Source organism: Triturus cristatus, chromosome 11 (genome assembly GCF_964204655.1).
Source record: "Triturus cristatus chromosome 11, aTriCri1.1, whole genome shotgun sequence".
In the NCBI taxonomy this organism is placed as follows: domain Eukaryota; kingdom Metazoa; phylum Chordata; class Amphibia; order Caudata; family Salamandridae; genus Triturus; species Triturus cristatus.
Genome location: NC_140594.1, coordinates 1,143,374,950 through 1,143,391,355, shown reverse-complemented (window position 1 = coordinate 1,143,391,355; position 16,406 = coordinate 1,143,374,950). Strand labels below are relative to the sequence as shown.

General features: G+C 45.8%; 8 non-coding genes across 8 annotated transcripts; all 8 read right to left on the bottom strand.

The window, feature by feature from the left end:
- Positions 1 to 1,068: 1,068 nt before the first annotated feature.
- On the bottom strand, positions 1,069 to 1,140 carry TRNAG-UCC (transfer RNA glycine (anticodon UCC)). The gene has a single exon. It is a non-coding gene; the product is annotated as a tRNA-Gly (tRNA).
- Positions 1,141 to 2,661: 1,521 nt separating this feature from the next.
- TRNAG-UCC (transfer RNA glycine (anticodon UCC)) lies at positions 2,662 to 2,733 on the bottom strand. Its single transcript has one exon. It is a non-coding gene; the product is annotated as a tRNA-Gly (tRNA).
- A 3,093-nt stretch (positions 2,734 to 5,826) lies between these two features.
- On the bottom strand, positions 5,827 to 5,898 carry TRNAG-UCC (transfer RNA glycine (anticodon UCC)). Its single transcript has one exon. It is a non-coding gene; the product is annotated as a tRNA-Gly (tRNA).
- A 1,521-nt stretch (positions 5,899 to 7,419) lies between these two features.
- TRNAG-UCC (transfer RNA glycine (anticodon UCC)) lies at positions 7,420 to 7,491 on the bottom strand. Its single transcript has one exon. It is a non-coding gene; the product is annotated as a tRNA-Gly (tRNA).
- Positions 7,492 to 10,584: 3,093 nt separating this feature from the next.
- On the bottom strand, positions 10,585 to 10,656 carry TRNAG-UCC (transfer RNA glycine (anticodon UCC)). Its single transcript has one exon. It is a non-coding gene; the product is annotated as a tRNA-Gly (tRNA).
- A 1,509-nt stretch (positions 10,657 to 12,165) lies between these two features.
- Positions 12,166 to 12,237, bottom strand: TRNAG-UCC (transfer RNA glycine (anticodon UCC)). Its single transcript has one exon. It is a non-coding gene; the product is annotated as a tRNA-Gly (tRNA).
- A 1,521-nt stretch (positions 12,238 to 13,758) lies between these two features.
- TRNAG-UCC (transfer RNA glycine (anticodon UCC)) lies at positions 13,759 to 13,830 on the bottom strand. The gene has a single exon. It is a non-coding gene; the product is annotated as a tRNA-Gly (tRNA).
- Positions 13,831 to 15,351: 1,521 nt separating this feature from the next.
- Positions 15,352 to 15,423, bottom strand: TRNAG-UCC (transfer RNA glycine (anticodon UCC)). Its single transcript has one exon. It is a non-coding gene; the product is annotated as a tRNA-Gly (tRNA).
- Positions 15,424 to 16,406: the final 983 nt, after the last annotated feature.

The following is a 16,406-nucleotide window of genomic DNA, read 5'->3' as shown; positions in this document are numbered from 1 at the left end:
ATAGTTGAGAAGTCTTTTCTCACATAGCTAGCACAAGCCTGCGCTTTTCCTTGCTGGCAGGGTGGAAATGACAGATTAGTCCTAGGAAGAAAAATCAAGCAATATTAGCAGAGGATGGTTTCGATCCATTGACCTCTGGGTTATGGGCCAAGCACGCTTCCGCTGCGCCACTCTGCTCCCTTGTGAAAGTGCTCTCTTTATGCAGAGGAGGAGCTTTCAGCGGAGTGGCAAGGGATTGGTGGGGCTCTCTCCTCATTTGCCTAAGCACATCGCAAGGTATGCTGGGTACAGAAAATCTTCATCTTCCCCACTCACAGTCAGTCATAACTGAAAGTGCAGACCCTCTTAGGAATTAGCCGTTTCAGGCCTTTACCAAGACAGCAGCTCTCTGTCCCTGTCCTTTCTCTGTGATCCTAGCACTAGCATACTCAGGATTTGGCTTTACCTGGGAGCCAGAGATCTACCCGGTGAGGGCGAGGCTTTTGAGCGTTTGGGAGCTTTCGGGACGTGAGAGGACGCTGGACAGGAAACTATGCCAATTTGAAGTATCCAACCTTCCTGCTGCAGCGAGAGGCTCTTTCCGTGGAAATCTGCCACTTGGAGTCCTCTCAACTTGCCCTCTGATAAAACATTTTTCTGAGCCGCAGTTACATCCGATGGTTACAAGGTGGCGCTGCATTCAGGTGAGAGCACAAGTATGCACAAAATCTTGGGGACTTTTGCCAGATTTATCGGTGGATCTTGCCTATTATTTTCAGAGGCTAGATATCGCCTAGAAATGCTTTTTAAAATAGGGATGCTGGGGTTATAATGTCTGGTCGGGGCTCAGCCCTTTCATTGCCTGCCCCCAGCAAAATATTTATTATCAGCACATGTGAGTGGTGAGTGCTTTATGGAAAATAGCATATATTGGGACAATGAATGTAGCAGATGAGGCGATCGAGATGTCTACCTACGTGTTTGATTATTTTTTTATATAACGGCTGATTATTCTGTTTCTGATATTTCAGTTTTGTGACATGTTGCATTAAAATATATCCTGCTTGGAGAATATATAAATATTTGCACTGCGTTGGCCGGGAATCGAACCCGGGTCAACTGCTTGGAAGGCAGCTATGCTCACCACTATACCACCAACGCCCTCTGATGTGTGTCCTCTAGGTTCCAGATGTTACAACGCCGAGTGCAGTGGCAATCTTGCACCGGTTCCAATCGTGCATTTGGTGTGGATACCAACATGAAAAGCTGTAGAAATTGTCTTGCAGAGGGTAAAGAACTGGGGATTGAAACCAAGGACAAAGCTGTGCAGAAGAGAAGAAATGGAAAGCAGCAGTACAAATAGTGGAAATGAGCATATGGGCAGCATCGGAAGCAAAGCAGCGAAGAGAAAGGGAGTAAATTCCATGAAATGCATAGGAGATTGATAAAAGCAGAACAAAAAGGGAAGAATTAAGTTCAAAGCATGCCCCGAAAAACGTGTGAAGGTCCCACCTGTCATTTATGCTTCTAATTGGGTATCTTTACTTTCAAAGTATAGGGTTGATCCTTTGACGATCACTCTCTTGATTTACAGCAGAGACAGATAGTTGAGAAGTCTTTTCTCACATAGCTAGCACAAGCCTGCGCTTTTCCTTGCTGGCAGGGTGGAAATGACAGATTAGTCCTAGGAAGAAAAATCAAGCAATATTAGCAGAGGATGGTTTCGATCCATCGACCTCTGGGTTATGGGCCCAGCACGCTTCCGCTGCGCCACTCTGCTCCCTTGTGAAAGTGCTCTCTTTATGCAGAGGAGGAGCTTTCAGCGGAGTGGCAAGGGATTGGTGGGGCTCTCTCCTCATTTGCCTAAGCACATCGCAAGGTATGCTGGGTACAGAAAATCTTCATCTTCCCCACTCACAGTCAGTCATAACTGAAAGTGCAGACCCTCTTAGGAATTAGCCGTTTCAGGCCTTTACCAAGACAGCAGCTCTCTGTCCCTGTCCTTTCTCTGTGATCCTAGCACTAGCATACTCAGGATTTGGCTTTACCTGGGAGCCAGAGATCTACCCGGTGAGGGCTTGCCCGGTGTGAGGCTTTTGAGCGTTTGGGAGCGTTCGGGACGTGAGAGGACGCTGGACAGGAAACTATGCCAATTTGAAGTATCCAACCTTCCTGCTGCAGCGAGAGGCTCTTTCCGTGGAAATCTGCCACTTGGAGTCATCTCAACTTGCCCTCTGATAAAACATTTTTCTGAGTCGCAGTTACATCCGATGGTTACAAGGTGGCGCTGCATTCAGGTGAGAGCACAAGTATGCACAAAATCTTGGGGACTTTTGCCAGATTTATCGGTGGATCTTGCCTATTATTTTCAGAGGCTAGATATCGCCTAGAAATGCTTTTTAAAATAGGGATGCTGGGGTTATAATGTCTGGTCGAGGCTCAGCCCTTTCATTGCCTGCCCCCAGCAAAATATTTATTATCAGCACATGTGAGTGGTGAGTGCTTTATGGAAAATAGCATATATTGGGACAATGAATGTAGCAGATGAGGCGATCGAGATGTCTACCTACGTGTTTGTTTATTTTTTTATATAACGGCTGATTATTCTGTTTCTGATATTTCAGTTTTGTGACATGTTGCATTAAAATATATCCTGCTTGGAGAATATATAAATATTTGCACTGCGTTGGCCGGGAATCGAACCCGGGTCAACTGCTTGGAAGGCAGCTATGCTCACCACTATACCACCAACACCCTCTGATGTGTGTCCTCTAGGTTCCAGATGTTACAACGCCGAGTGCAGTGGCAATCTTGCACCGGTTCCAATCGTGCATTTGGTGTGGATACCAACATGAAAAGCTGTAGAAATTGTCTTGCAGAGGGTAAAGAACTGGGGATTGAAACCAAGGATAAAGCTGTGCAGAAGAGAAGAAATGGAAAGCAGCAGTACAAATAGTGGAAATGAGCATATGCGCAGCATCGGAAGCAAAGCAGCGAAGAGAAAGGGAGTAAATTCCATGAAATGCATAGGAGATTGATAAAAGCAGAACAAAAAGGGAAGAATTAAATTCAAAGCATGCCCCGAAAAACGTGTGAAGGTCCCACCTGTCATTTATGCTTCTAATTGGGTATCTTTACTTTCAAAGTATAGGGTTGATCCTTTGACGATCACTCTCTTGATTTACAGCAGAGACAGATAGTTGAGAAGTCTTTTCTCACATAGCTAGCACAAGCCTGCGCTTTTCCTTGCTGGCAGGGTGGAAATGACAGATTAGTCCTAGGAAGAAAAATCAAGCAATATTAGCAGAGGATGGTTTCGATCCATCGACCTCTGGGTTATGGGCCAAGCACGCTTCCGCTGCGCCACTCTGCTCCCTTGTGAAAGTGCTCTCTTTATGCAGAGGAGGAGCTTTCAGCGGAGTGGCAAGGGATTGGTGGGGCTCTCTCCTCATTTGCCTAAGCACATCGCAAGGTATGCTGGGTACAGAAAATCTTCATCTTCCCCACTCACAGTCAGTCATAACTGAAAGTGCAGACCCTCTTAGGAATTAGCCGTTTCAGGCCTTTACCAAGACAGCAGCTCTCTGTCCCTGTCCTTTCTCTGTGATCCTAGCACTAGCATACTCAGGATTTGGCTTTACCTGGGAGCCAGAGATCTACCCGGTGAGGGCTTGCCCGGTGTGAGGCTTTTGAGCGTTCGGGACGTGAGAGGACGCTGGACAGGAAACTATGCCAATTTGAAGTATCCAACCTTCCTGCTGCAGTGAGAGGCTCTTTCCGTGGAAATCTGCCACTTGGAGTCCTCTCAACTTGCCCTCTGATAAAACATTTTTCTGAGCCGCAGTTACATCCGATGGTTACAAGGTGGCGCTGCATTCAGGTGAGAACACAAGTATGCACAAAATCTTGGGGACTTTTGCCAGATTTATCGGTGGATCTTGCCTATTATTTTCAGAGGCTAGATATCGCCTAGAAATGCTTTTTAACATAGGGATGCTGGGGTTATAATTTCTGGTCGGGGCGCAGCCCTTTCATTGCCTGCCCCCAGCAAAATATTTATTATCAGCACATGTGAGTGGTGAGTGCTTTATGGAAAATAGCATATATTGGGACAATGAATGTAGCAGATGAGGCGATCGAGATGTCTACCTACGTGTTTGATTATTTTTTTATATAACGGCTGATTATTCTGTTTCTGATATTTCAGTTTTGTGACATGTTGCATTAAAATATATCCTGCTTGGAGAATATATAAATATTTGCACTGCGTTGGCCGGGAATCGAACCCGGGTCAATTGCTTGGAAGGCAGCTATGCTCACCACTATACCACCAACGCCCTCTGATGTGTGTCCTCTAGGTTCCAGATGTTACAACGCCGAGTGCAGTGGCAATCTTGCACCGGTTCCAATCGTGCATTTGGTGTGGATACCAACATGAAAAGCTGTAGAAATTGTCTTGCAGTGGGTAAAGAACTGGGGATTGAAACCAAGGATAAAGCTGTGCAGAAGAGAAGAAATGGAAAGCAGCAGTACAAATAGTGGAAATGAGCATATGGGCAGCATCGGAAGCAAAGCAGCGAAGAGAAAGGGAGTAAATTCCATGAAATGCATAGGAGATTGATAAAAGCAGAACAAAAAGGGAAGAATTAAATTCAAAGCATGCCCCGAAAAACGTGTGAAGGTCCCACCTGTCATTTATGCTTCTAATTGGGTATCTTTACTTTCAAAGTATAGGGTTGATCCTTTGACGATCACTCTCTTGATTTACAGCAGAGACAGATAGTTGAGAAGTCTTTTCTCACATAGCTAGCACAAGCCTGCGCTTTTCCTTGCTGGCAGGGTGGAAATGACAGATTAGTCCTAGGAAGAAAAATCAAGCAATATTAGCAGAGGATGGTTTCGATCCATTGACCTCTGGGTTATGGGCCAAGCACGCTTCCGCTGCGCCACTCTGCTCCCTTGTGAAAGTGCTCTCTTTATGCAGAGGAGGAGCTTTCAGCGGAGTGGCAAGGGATTGGTGGGGCTCTCTCCTCATTTGCCTAAGCACATCGCAAGGTATGCTGGGTACAGAAAATCTTCATCTTCCCCACTCACAGTCAGTCATAACTGAAAGTGCAGACCCTCTTAGGAATTAGCCGTTTCAGGCCTTTACCAAGACAGCAGCTCTCTGTCCCTGTCCTTTCTCTGTGATCCTAGCACTAGCATACTCAGGATTTGGCTTTACCTGGGAGCCAGAGATCTACCCGGTGAGGGCGAGGCTTTTGAGCGTTTGGGAGCTTTCGGGACGTGAGAGGACGCTGGACAGGAAACTATGCCAATTTGAAGTATCCAACCTTCCTGCTGCAGCGAGAGGCTCTTTCCGTGGAAATCTGCCACTTGGAGTCCTCTCAACTTGCCCTCTGATAAAACATTTTTCTGAGCCGCAGTTACATCCGATGGTTACAAGGTGGCGCTGCATTCAGGTGAGAGCACAAGTATGCACAAAATCTTGGGGACTTTTGCCAGATTTATCGGTGGATCTTGCCTATTATTTTCAGAGGCTAGATATCGCCTAGAAATGCTTTTTAAAATAGGGATGCTGGGGTTATAATGTCTGGTCGGGGCTCAGCCCTTTCATTGCCTGCCCCCAGCAAAATATTTATTATCAGCACATGTGAGTGGTGAGTGCTTTATGGAAAATAGCATATATTGGGACAATGAATGTAGCAGATGAGGCGATCGAGATGTCTACCTACGTGTTTGATTATTTTTTTATATAACGGCTGATTATTCTGTTTCTGATATTTCAGTTTTGTGACATGTTGCATTAAAATATATCCTGCTTGGAGAATATATAAATATTTGCACTGCGTTGGCCGGGAATCGAACCCGGGTCAACTGCTTGGAAGGCAGCTATGCTCACCACTATACCACCAACGCCCTCTGATGTGTGTCCTCTAGGTTCCAGATGTTACAACGCCGAGTGCAGTGGCAATCTTGCACCGGTTCCAATCGTGCATTTGGTGTGGATACCAACATGAAAAGCTGTAGAAATTGTCTTGCAGAGGGTAAAGAACTGGGGATTGAAACCAAGGACAAAGCTGTGCAGAAGAGAAGAAATGGAAAGCAGCAGTACAAATAGTGGAAATGAGCATATGGGCAGCATCGGAAGCAAAGCAGCGAAGAGAAAGGGAGTAAATTCCATGAAATGCATAGGAGATTGATAAAAGCAGAACAAAAAGGGAAGAATTAAGTTCAAAGCATGCCCCGAAAAACGTGTGAAGGTCCCACCTGTCATTTATGCTTCTAATTGGGTATCTTTACTTTCAAAGTATAGGGTTGATCCTTTGACGATCACTCTCTTGATTTACAGCAGAGACAGATAGTTGAGAAGTCTTTTCTCACATAGCTAGCACAAGCCTGCGCTTTTCCTTGCTGGCAGGGTGGAAATGACAGATTAGTCCTAGGAAGAAAAATCAAGCAATATTAGCAGAGGATGGTTTCGATCCATCGACCTCTGGGTTATGGGCCCAGCACGCTTCCGCTGCGCCACTCTGCTCCCTTGTGAAAGTGCTCTCTTTATGCAGAGGAGGAGCTTTCAGCGGAGTGGCAAGGGATTGGTGGGGCTCTCTCCTCATTTGCCTAAGCACATCGCAAGGTATGCTGGGTACAGAAAATCTTCATCTTCCCCACTCACAGTCAGTCATAACTGAAAGTGCAGACCCTCTTAGGAATTAGCCGTTTCAGGCCTTTACCAAGACAGCAGCTCTCTGTCCCTGTCCTTTCTCTGTGATCCTAGCACTAGCATACTCAGGATTTGGCTTTACCTGGGAGCCAGAGATCTACCCGGTGAGGGCTTGCCCGGTGTGAGGCTTTTGAGCGTTTGGGAGCGTTCGGGACGTGAGAGGACGCTGGACAGGAAACTATGCCAATTTGAAGTATCCAACCTTCCTGCTGCAGCGAGAGGCTCTTTCCGTGGAAATCTGCCACTTGGAGTCATCTCAACTTGCCCTCTGATAAAACATTTTTCTGAGTCGCAGTTACATCCGATGGTTACAAGGTGGCGCTGCATTCAGGTGAGAGCACAAGTATGCACAAAATCTTGGGGACTTTTGCCAGATTTATCGGTGGATCTTGCCTATTATTTTCAGAGGCTAGATATCGCCTAGAAATGCTTTTTAAAATAGGGATGCTGGGGTTATAATGTCTGGTCGAGGCTCAGCCCTTTCATTGCCTGCCCCCAGCAAAATATTTATTATCAGCACATGTGAGTGGTGAGTGCTTTATGGAAAATAGCATATATTGGGACAATGAATGTAGCAGATGAGGCGATCGAGATGTCTACCTACGTGTTTGTTTATTTTTTTATATAACGGCTGATTATTCTGTTTCTGATATTTCAGTTTTGTGACATGTTGCATTAAAATATATCCTGCTTGGAGAATATATAAATATTTGCACTGCGTTGGCCGGGAATCGAACCCGGGTCAACTGCTTGGAAGGCAGCTATGCTCACCACTATACCACCAACACCCTCTGATGTGTGTCCTCTAGGTTCCAGATGTTACAACGCCGAGTGCAGTGGCAATCTTGCACCGGTTCCAATCGTGCATTTGGTGTGGATACCAACATGAAAAGCTGTAGAAATTGTCTTGCAGAGGGTAAAGAACTGGTGATTGAAACCAAGGATAAAGCTGTGCAGAAGAGAAGAAATGGAAAGCAGCAGTACAAATAGTGGAAATGAGCATATGCGCAGCATCGGAAGCAAAGCAGCGAAGAGAAAGGGAGTAAATTCCATGAAATGCATAGGAGATTGATAAAAGCAGAACAAAAAGGGAAGAATTAAATTCAAAGCATGCCCCGAAAAACGTGTGAAGGTCCCACCTGTCATTTATGCTTCTAATTGGGTATCTTTACTTTCAAAGTATAGGGTTGATCCTTTGACGATCACTCTCTTGATTTACAGCAGAGACAGATAGTTGAGAAGTCTTTTCTCACATAGCTAGCACAAGCCTGCGCTTTTCCTTGCTGGCAGGGTGGAAATGACAGATTAGTCCTAGGAAGAAAAATCAAGCAATATTAGCAGAGGATGGTTTCGATCCATCGACCTCTGGGTTATGGGCCAAGCACGCTTCCGCTGCGCCACTCTGCTCCCTTGTGAAAGTGCTCTCTTTATGCAGAGGAGGAGCTTTCAGCGGAGTGGCAAGGGATTGGTGGGGCTCTCTCCTCATTTGCCTAAGCACATCGCAAGGTATGCTGGGTACAGAAAATCTTCATCTTCCCCACTCACAGTCAGTCATAACTGAAAGTGCAGACCCTCTTAGGAATTAGCCGTTTCAGGCCTTTACCAAGACAGCAGCTCTCTGTCCCTGTCCTTTCTCTGTGATCCTAGCACTAGCATACTCAGGATTTGGCTTTACCTGGGAGCCAGAGATCTACCCGGTGAGGGCTTGCCCGGTGTGAGGCTTTTGAGCGTTCGGGACGTGAGAGGACGCTGGACAGGAAACTATGCCAATTTGAAGTATCCAACCTTCCTGCTGCAGTGAGAGGCTCTTTCCGTGGAAATCTGCCACTTGGAGTCCTCTCAACTTGCCCTCTGATAAAACATTTTTCTGAGCCGCAGTTACATCCGATGGTTACAAGGTGGCGCTGCATTCAGGTGAGAACACAAGTATGCACAAAATCTTGGGGACTTTTGCCAGATTTATCGGTGGATCTTGCCTATTATTTTCAGAGGCTAGATATCGCCTAGAAATGCTTTTTAACATAGGGATGCTGGGGTTATAATTTCTGGTCGGGGCGCAGCCCTTTCATTGCCTGCCCCCAGCAAAATATTTATTATCAGCACATGTGAGTGGTGAGTGCTTTATGGAAAATAGCATATATTGGGACAATGAATGTAGCAGATGAGGCGATCGAGATGTCTACCTACGTGTTTGATTATTTTTTTATATAACGGCTGATTATTCTGTTTCTGATATTTCAGTTTTGTGACATGTTGCATTAAAATATATCCTGCTTGGAGAATATATAAATATTTGCACTGCGTTGGCCGGGAATCGAACCCGGGTCAATTGCTTGGAAGGCAGCTATGCTCACCACTATACCACCAACGCCCTCTGATGTGTGTCCTCTAGGTTCCAGATGTTACAACGCCGAGTGCAGTGGCAATCTTGCACCGGTTCCAATCGTGCATTTGGTGTGGATACCAACATGAAAAGCTGTAGAAATTGTCTTGCAGTGGGTAAAGAACTGGGGATTGAAACCAAGGATAAAGCTGTGCAGAAGAGAAGAAATGGAAAGCAGCAGTACAAATAGTGGAAATGAGCATATGGGCAGCATCGGAAGCAAAGCAGCGAAGAGAAAGGGAGTAAATTCCATGAAATGCATAGGAGATTGATAAAAGCAGAACAAAAAGGGAAGAATTAAATTCAAAGCATGCCCCGAAAAACGTGTGAAGGTCCCACCTGTCATTTATGCTTCTAATTGGGTATCTTTACTTTCAAAGTATAGGGTTGATCCTTTGACGATCACTCTCTTGATTTACAGCAGAGACAGATAGTTGAGAAGTCTTTTCTCACATAGCTAGCACAAGCCTGCGCTTTTCCTTGCTGGCAGGGTGGAAATGACAGATTAGTCCTAGGAAGAAAAATCAAGCAATATTAGCAGAGGATGGTTTCGATCCATTGACCTCTGGGTTATGGGCCAAGCACGCTTCCGCTGCGCCACTCTGCTCCCTTGTGAAAGTGCTCTCTTTATGCAGAGGAGGAGCTTTCAGCGGAGTGGCAAGGGATTGGTGGGGCTCTCTCCTCATTTGCCTAAGCACATCGCAAGGTATGCTGGGTACAGAAAATCTTCATCTTCCCCACTCACAGTCAGTCATAACTGAAAGTGCAGACCCTCTTAGGAATTAGCCGTTTCAGGCCTTTACCAAGACAGCAGCTCTCTGTCCCTGTCCTTTCTCTGTGATCCTAGCACTAGCATACTCAGGATTTGGCTTTACCTGGGAGCCAGAGATCTACCCGGTGAGGGCGAGGCTTTTGAGCGTTTGGGAGCTTTCGGGACGTGAGAGGACGCTGGACAGGAAACTATGCCAATTTGAAGTATCCAACCTTCCTGCTGCAGCGAGAGGCTCTTTCCGTGGAAATCTGCCACTTGGAGTCCTCTCAACTTGCCCTCTGATAAAACATTTTTCTGAGCCGCAGTTACATCCGATGGTTACAAGGTGGCGCTGCATTCAGGTGAGAGCACAAGTATGCACAAAATCTTGGGGACTTTTGCCAGATTTATCGGTGGATCTTGCCTATTATTTTCAGAGGCTAGATATCGCCTAGAAATGCTTTTTAAAATAGGGATGCTGGGGTTATAATGTCTGGTCGGGGCTCAGCCCTTTCATTGCCTGCCCCCAGCAAAATATTTATTATCAGCACATGTGAGTGGTGAGTGCTTTATGGAAAATAGCATATATTGGGACAATGAATGTAGCAGATGAGGCGATCGAGATGTCTACCTACGTGTTTGTTTATTTTTTTATATAACGGCTGATTATTCTGTTTCTGATATTTCAGTTTTGTGACATGTTGCATTAAAATATATCCTGCTTGGAGAATATATAAATATTTGCACTGCGTTGGCCGGGAATCGAACCCGGGTCAACTGCTTGGAAGGCAGCTATGCTCACCACTATACCACCAACGCCCTCTGATGTGTGTCCTCTAGGTTCCAGATGTTACAACGCCGAGTGCAGTGGCAATCTTGCACCGGTTCCAATCGTGCATTTGGTGTGGATACCAACATGAAAAGCTGTAGAAATTGTCTTGCAGAGGGTAAAGAACTGGGGATTGAAACCAAGGACAAAGCTGTGCAGAAGAGAAGAAATGGAAAGCAGCAGTACAAATAGTGGAAATGAGCATATGGGCAGCATCGGAAGCAAAGCAGCGAAGAGAAAGGGAGTAAATTCCATGAAATGCATAGGAGATTGATAAAAGCAGAACAAAAAGGGAAGAATTAAATTCAAAGCATGCCCCGAAAAACGTGTGAAGGTCCCACCTGTCATTTATGCTTCTAATTGGGTATCTTTACTTTCAAAGTATAGGGTTGATCCTTTGACGATCACTCTCTTGATTTACAGCAGAGACAGATAGTTGAGAAGTCTTTTCTCACATAGCTAGCACAAGCCTGCGCTTTTCCTTGCTGGCAGGGTGTAAATGACAGATTAGTCCTAGGAAGAAAAATCAAGCAATATTAGCAGAGGATGGTTTCGATCCATCGACCTCTGGGTTATGGGCCCAGCACGCTTCCGCTGCGCCACTCTGCTCCCTTGTGAAAGTGCTCTCTTTATGCAGAGGAGGAGCTTTCAGCGGAGTGGCAAGGGATTGGTGGGGCTCTCTCCTCATTTGCCTAAGCACATCGCAAGGTATGCTGGGTACAGAAAATCTTCATCTTCCCCACTCACAGTCAGTCATAACTGAAAGTGCAGACCCTCTTAGGAATTAGCCGTTTCAGGCCTTTACCAAGACAGCAGCTCTCTGTCCCTGTCCTTTCTCTGTGATCCTAGCACTAGCATACTCAGGATTTGGCTTTACCTGGGAGCCAGAGATCTACCCGGTGAGGGGAGGCTTTTGAGCGTTTGGGAGCGTTCGGGACGTGAGAGGACGCTGGACAGGAAACTATGCCAATTTGAAGTATCCAACCTTCCTGCTGCAGTGAGAGGCTCTTTCCGTGGAAATCTGCCACTTGGAGTCCTCTCAACTTGCCCTCTGATAAAACATTTTTCTGAGCCGCAGTTACATCCGATGGTTACAAGGTGGCGCTGCATTCAGGTGAGAACACAAGTATGCACAAAATCTTGGGGACTTTTGCCAGATTTATCGGTGGATCTTGCCTATTATTTTCAGAGGCTAGATATCGCCTAGAAATGCTTTTTAACATAGGGATGCTGGGGTTATAATTTCTGGTCGGGGCGCAGCCCTTTCATTGCCTGCCCCCAGCAAAATATTTATTATCAGCACATGTGAGTGGTGAGTGCTTTATGGAAAATAGCATATATTGGGACAATGAATGTAGCAGATGAGGCGATCGAGATGTCTACCTACGTGTTTGATTATTTTTTTATATAACGGCTGATTATTCTGTTTCTGATATTTCAGTTTTGTGACATGTTGCATTAAAATATATCCTGCTTGGAGAATATATAAATATTTGCACTGCGTTGGCCGGGAATCGAACCCGGGTCAACTGCTTGGAAGGCAGCTATGCTCACCACTATACCACCAACGCCCTCTGATGTGTGTCCTCTAGGTTCCAGATGTTACAACGCCGAGTGCAGTGGCAATCTTGCACCGGTTCCAATCGTGCATTTGGTGTGGATACCAACATGAAAAGCTGTAGAAATTGTCTTGCAGTGGGTAAAGAACTGGGGATTGAAACCAAGGATAAAGCTGTGCAGAAGAGAAGAAATGGAAAGCAGCAGTACAAATAGTGGAAATGAGCATATGGGCAGCATCGGAAGCAAAGCAGCGAAGAGAAAGGGAGTAAATTCCATGAAATGCATAGGAGATTGATAAAAGCAGAACAAAAAGGGAAGAATTAAATTCAAAGCATGCCCCGAAAAACGTGTGAAGGTCCCACCTGTCATTTATGCTTCTAATTGGGTATCTTTACTTTCAAAGTATAGGGTTGATCCTTTGACGATCACTCTCTTGATTTACAGCAGAGACAGATAGTTGAGAAGTCTTTTCTCACATAGCTAGCACAAGCCTGCGCTTTTCCTTGCTGGCAGGGTGGAAATGACAGATTAGTCCTAGGAAGAAAAATCAAGCAATATTAGCAGAGGATGGTTTCGATCCATTGACCTCTGGGTTATGGGCCAAGCACGCTTCCGCTGCGCCACTCTGCTCCCTTGTGAAAGTGCTCTCTTTATGCAGAGGAGGAGCTTTCAGCGGAGTGGCAAGGGATTGGTGGGGCTCTCTCCTCATTTGCCTAAGCACATCGCAAGGTATGATGGGTACAGAAAATCTTCATCTTCCCCACTCACAGTCAGTCATAACTGAAAGTGCAGACCCTCTTAGGAATTAGCCGTTTCAGGCCTTTACCAAGACAGCAGCTCTCTGTCCCTGTCCTTTCTCTGTGATCCTAGCACTAGCATACTCAGGATTTGGCTTTACCTGGGAGCCAGAGATCTACCCGGTGAGGGCTTGCCCGGTGTGAGGCTTTTGAGCGTTTGGGAGCGTTCGGGACGTGAGAGGACGCTGGACAGGAAACTATGCCAATTTGAAGTATCCAACCTTCCTGCTGCAGCGAGAGGCTCTTTCCGTGGAAATCTGCCACTTGGAGTCATCTCAACTTGCCCTCTGATAAAACATTTTTCTGAGTCGCAGTTACATCCGATGGTTACAAGGTGGCGCTGCATTCAGGTGAGAGCACAAGTATGCACAAAATCTTGGGGACTTTTGCCAGATTTATCGGTGGATCTTGCCTATTATTTTCAGAGGCTAGATATCGCCTAGAAATGCTTTTTAAAATAGGGATGCTGGGGTTATAATGTCTGGTCGGGGCTCAGCCCTTTCATTGCCTGCCCCCAGCAAAATATTTATTATCAGCACATGTGAGTGGTGAGTGCTTTATGGAAAATAGCATATATTGGGACAATGAATGTAGCAGATGAGGCGATCGAGATGTCTACCTACGTGTTTGTTTATTTTTTTATATAACGGCTGATTATTCTGTTTCTGATATTTCAGTTTTGTGACATGTTGCATTAAAATATATCCTGCTTGGAGAATATATAAATATTTGCACTGCGTTGGCCGGGAATCGAACCCGGGTCAACTGCTTGGAAGGCAGCTATGCTCACCACTATACCACCAACACCCTCTGATGTGTGTCCTCTAGGTTCCAGATGTTACAACGCCGAGTGCAGTGGCAATCTTGCACCGGTTCCAATCGTGCATTTGGTGTGGATACCAACATGAAAAGCTGTAGAAATTGTCTTGCAGAGGGTAAAGAACTGGGGATTGAAACCAAGGATAAAGCTGTGCAGAAGAGAAGAAATGGAAAGCAGCAGTACAAATAGTGGAAATGAGCATATGGGCAGCATCGGAAGCAAAGCAGCGAAGAGAAAGGGAGTAAATTCCATGAAATGCATAGGAGATTGATAAAAGCAGAACAAAAAGGGAAGAATTAAATTCAAAGCATGCCCCGAAAAACGTGTGAAGGTCCCACCTGTCATTTATGCTTCTAATTGGGTATCTTTACTTTCAAAGTATAGGGTTGATCCTTTGACGATCACTCTCTTGATTTACAGCAGAGACAGATAGTTGAGAAGTCTTTTCTCACATAGCTAGCACAAGCCTGCGCTTTTCCTTGCTGGCAGGGTGGAAATGACAGATTAGTCCTAGGAAGAAAAATCAAGCAATATTAGCAGAGGATGGTTTCGATCCATCGACCTCTGGGTTATGGGCCCAGCACGCTTCCGCTGCGCCACTCTGCTCCCTTGTGAAAGTGCTCTCTTTATGCAGAGGAGGAGCTTTCAGCGGAGTGGCAAGGGATTGGTGGGGCTCTCTCCTCATTTGCCTAAGCACATCGCAAGGTATGCTGGGTACAGAAAATCTTCATCTTCCCCACTCACAGTCAGTCATAACTGAAAGTGCAGACCCTCTTAGGAATTAGCCGTTTCAGGCCTTTACCAAGACAGCAGCTCTCTGTCCCTGTCCTTTCTCTGTGATCCTAGCACTAGCATACTCAGGATTTGGCTTTACCTGGGAGCCAGAGATCTACCCGGTGAGGGCTTGCCCGGTGTGAGGCTTTTGAGCGTTTGGGAGCGTTCGGGACGTGAGAGGACGCTGGACAGGAAACTATGCCAATTTGAAGTATCCAACCTTCCTGCTGCAGCGAGAGGCTCTTTCCGTGGAAATCTGCCACTTGGAGTCATCTCAACTTGCCCTCTGATAAAACATTTTTCTGAGTCGCAGTTACATCCGATGGTTACAAGGTGGCGCTGCATTCAGGTGAGAGCACAAGTATGCACAAAATCTTGGGGACTTTTGCCAGATTTATCGGTGGATCTTGCCTATTATTTTCAGAGGCTAGATATCGCCTAGAAATGCTTTTTAAAATAGGGATGCTGGGGTTATAATGTCTGGTCGGGGCTCAGCCCTTTCATTGCCTGCCCCCAGCAAAATATTTATTATCAGCACATGTGAGTGGTGAGTGCTTTATGGAAAATAGCATATATTGGGACAATGAATGTAGCAGATGAGGCGATCGAGATGTCTACCTACGTGTTTGTTTATTTTTTTATATAACGGCTGATTATTCTGTTTCTGATATTTCAGTTTTGTGACATGTTGCATTAAAATATATCCTGCTTGGAGAATATATAAATATTTGCACTGCGTTGGCCGGGAATCGAACCCGGGTCAACTGCTTGGAAGGCAGCTATGCTCACCACTATACCACCAACACCCTCTGATGTGTGTCCTCTAGGTTCCAGATGTTACAACGCCGAGTGCAGTGGCAATCTTGCACCGGTTCCAATCGTGCATTTGGTGTGGATACCAACATGAAAAGCTGTAGAAATTGTCTTGCAGAGGGTAAAGAACTGGGGATTGAAACCAAGGATAAAGCTGTGCAGAAGAGAAGAAATGGAAAGCAGCAGTACAAATAGTGGAAATGAGCATATGGGCAGCATCGGAAGCAAAGCAGCGAAGAGAAAGGGAGTAAATTCCATGAAATGCATAGGAGATTGATAAAAGCAGAACAAAAAGGGAAGAATTAAATTCAAAGCATGCCCCGAAAAACGTGTGAAGGTCCCACCTGTCATTTATGCTTCTAATTGGGTATCTTTACTTTCAAAGTATAGGGTTGATCCTTTGACGATCACTCTCTTGATTTACAGCAGAGACAGATAGTTGAGAAGTCTTTTCTCACATAGCTAGCACAAGCCTGCGCTTTTCCTTGCTGGCAGGGTGGAAATGACAGATTAGTCCTAGGAAGAAAAATCAAGCAATATTAGCAGAGGATGGTTTCGATCCATCGACCTCTGGGTTATGGGCCCAGCACGCTTCCGCTGCGCCACTCTGCTCCCTTGTGAAAGTGCTCTCTTTATGCAGAGGAGGAGCTTTCAGCGGAGTGGCAAGGGATTGGTGGGGCTCTCTCCTCATTTGCCTAAGCACATCGCAAGGTATGCTGGGTACAGAAAATCTTCATCTTCCCCACTCACAGTCAGTCATAACTGAAAGTGCAGACCCTCTTAGGAATTAGCCGTTTCAGGCCTTTACCAAGACAGCAGCTCTCTGTCCCTGTCCTTTCTCTGTGATCCTAGCACTAGCATACTCAGGATTTGGCTTTACCTGGGAGCCAGAGATCTACCCGGTGAGGGCGAGGCTTTTGAGCGTTTGGGAGCGTTCGGGACGTGAGAGGACGCTGGACAGGAAACTATGCCAATT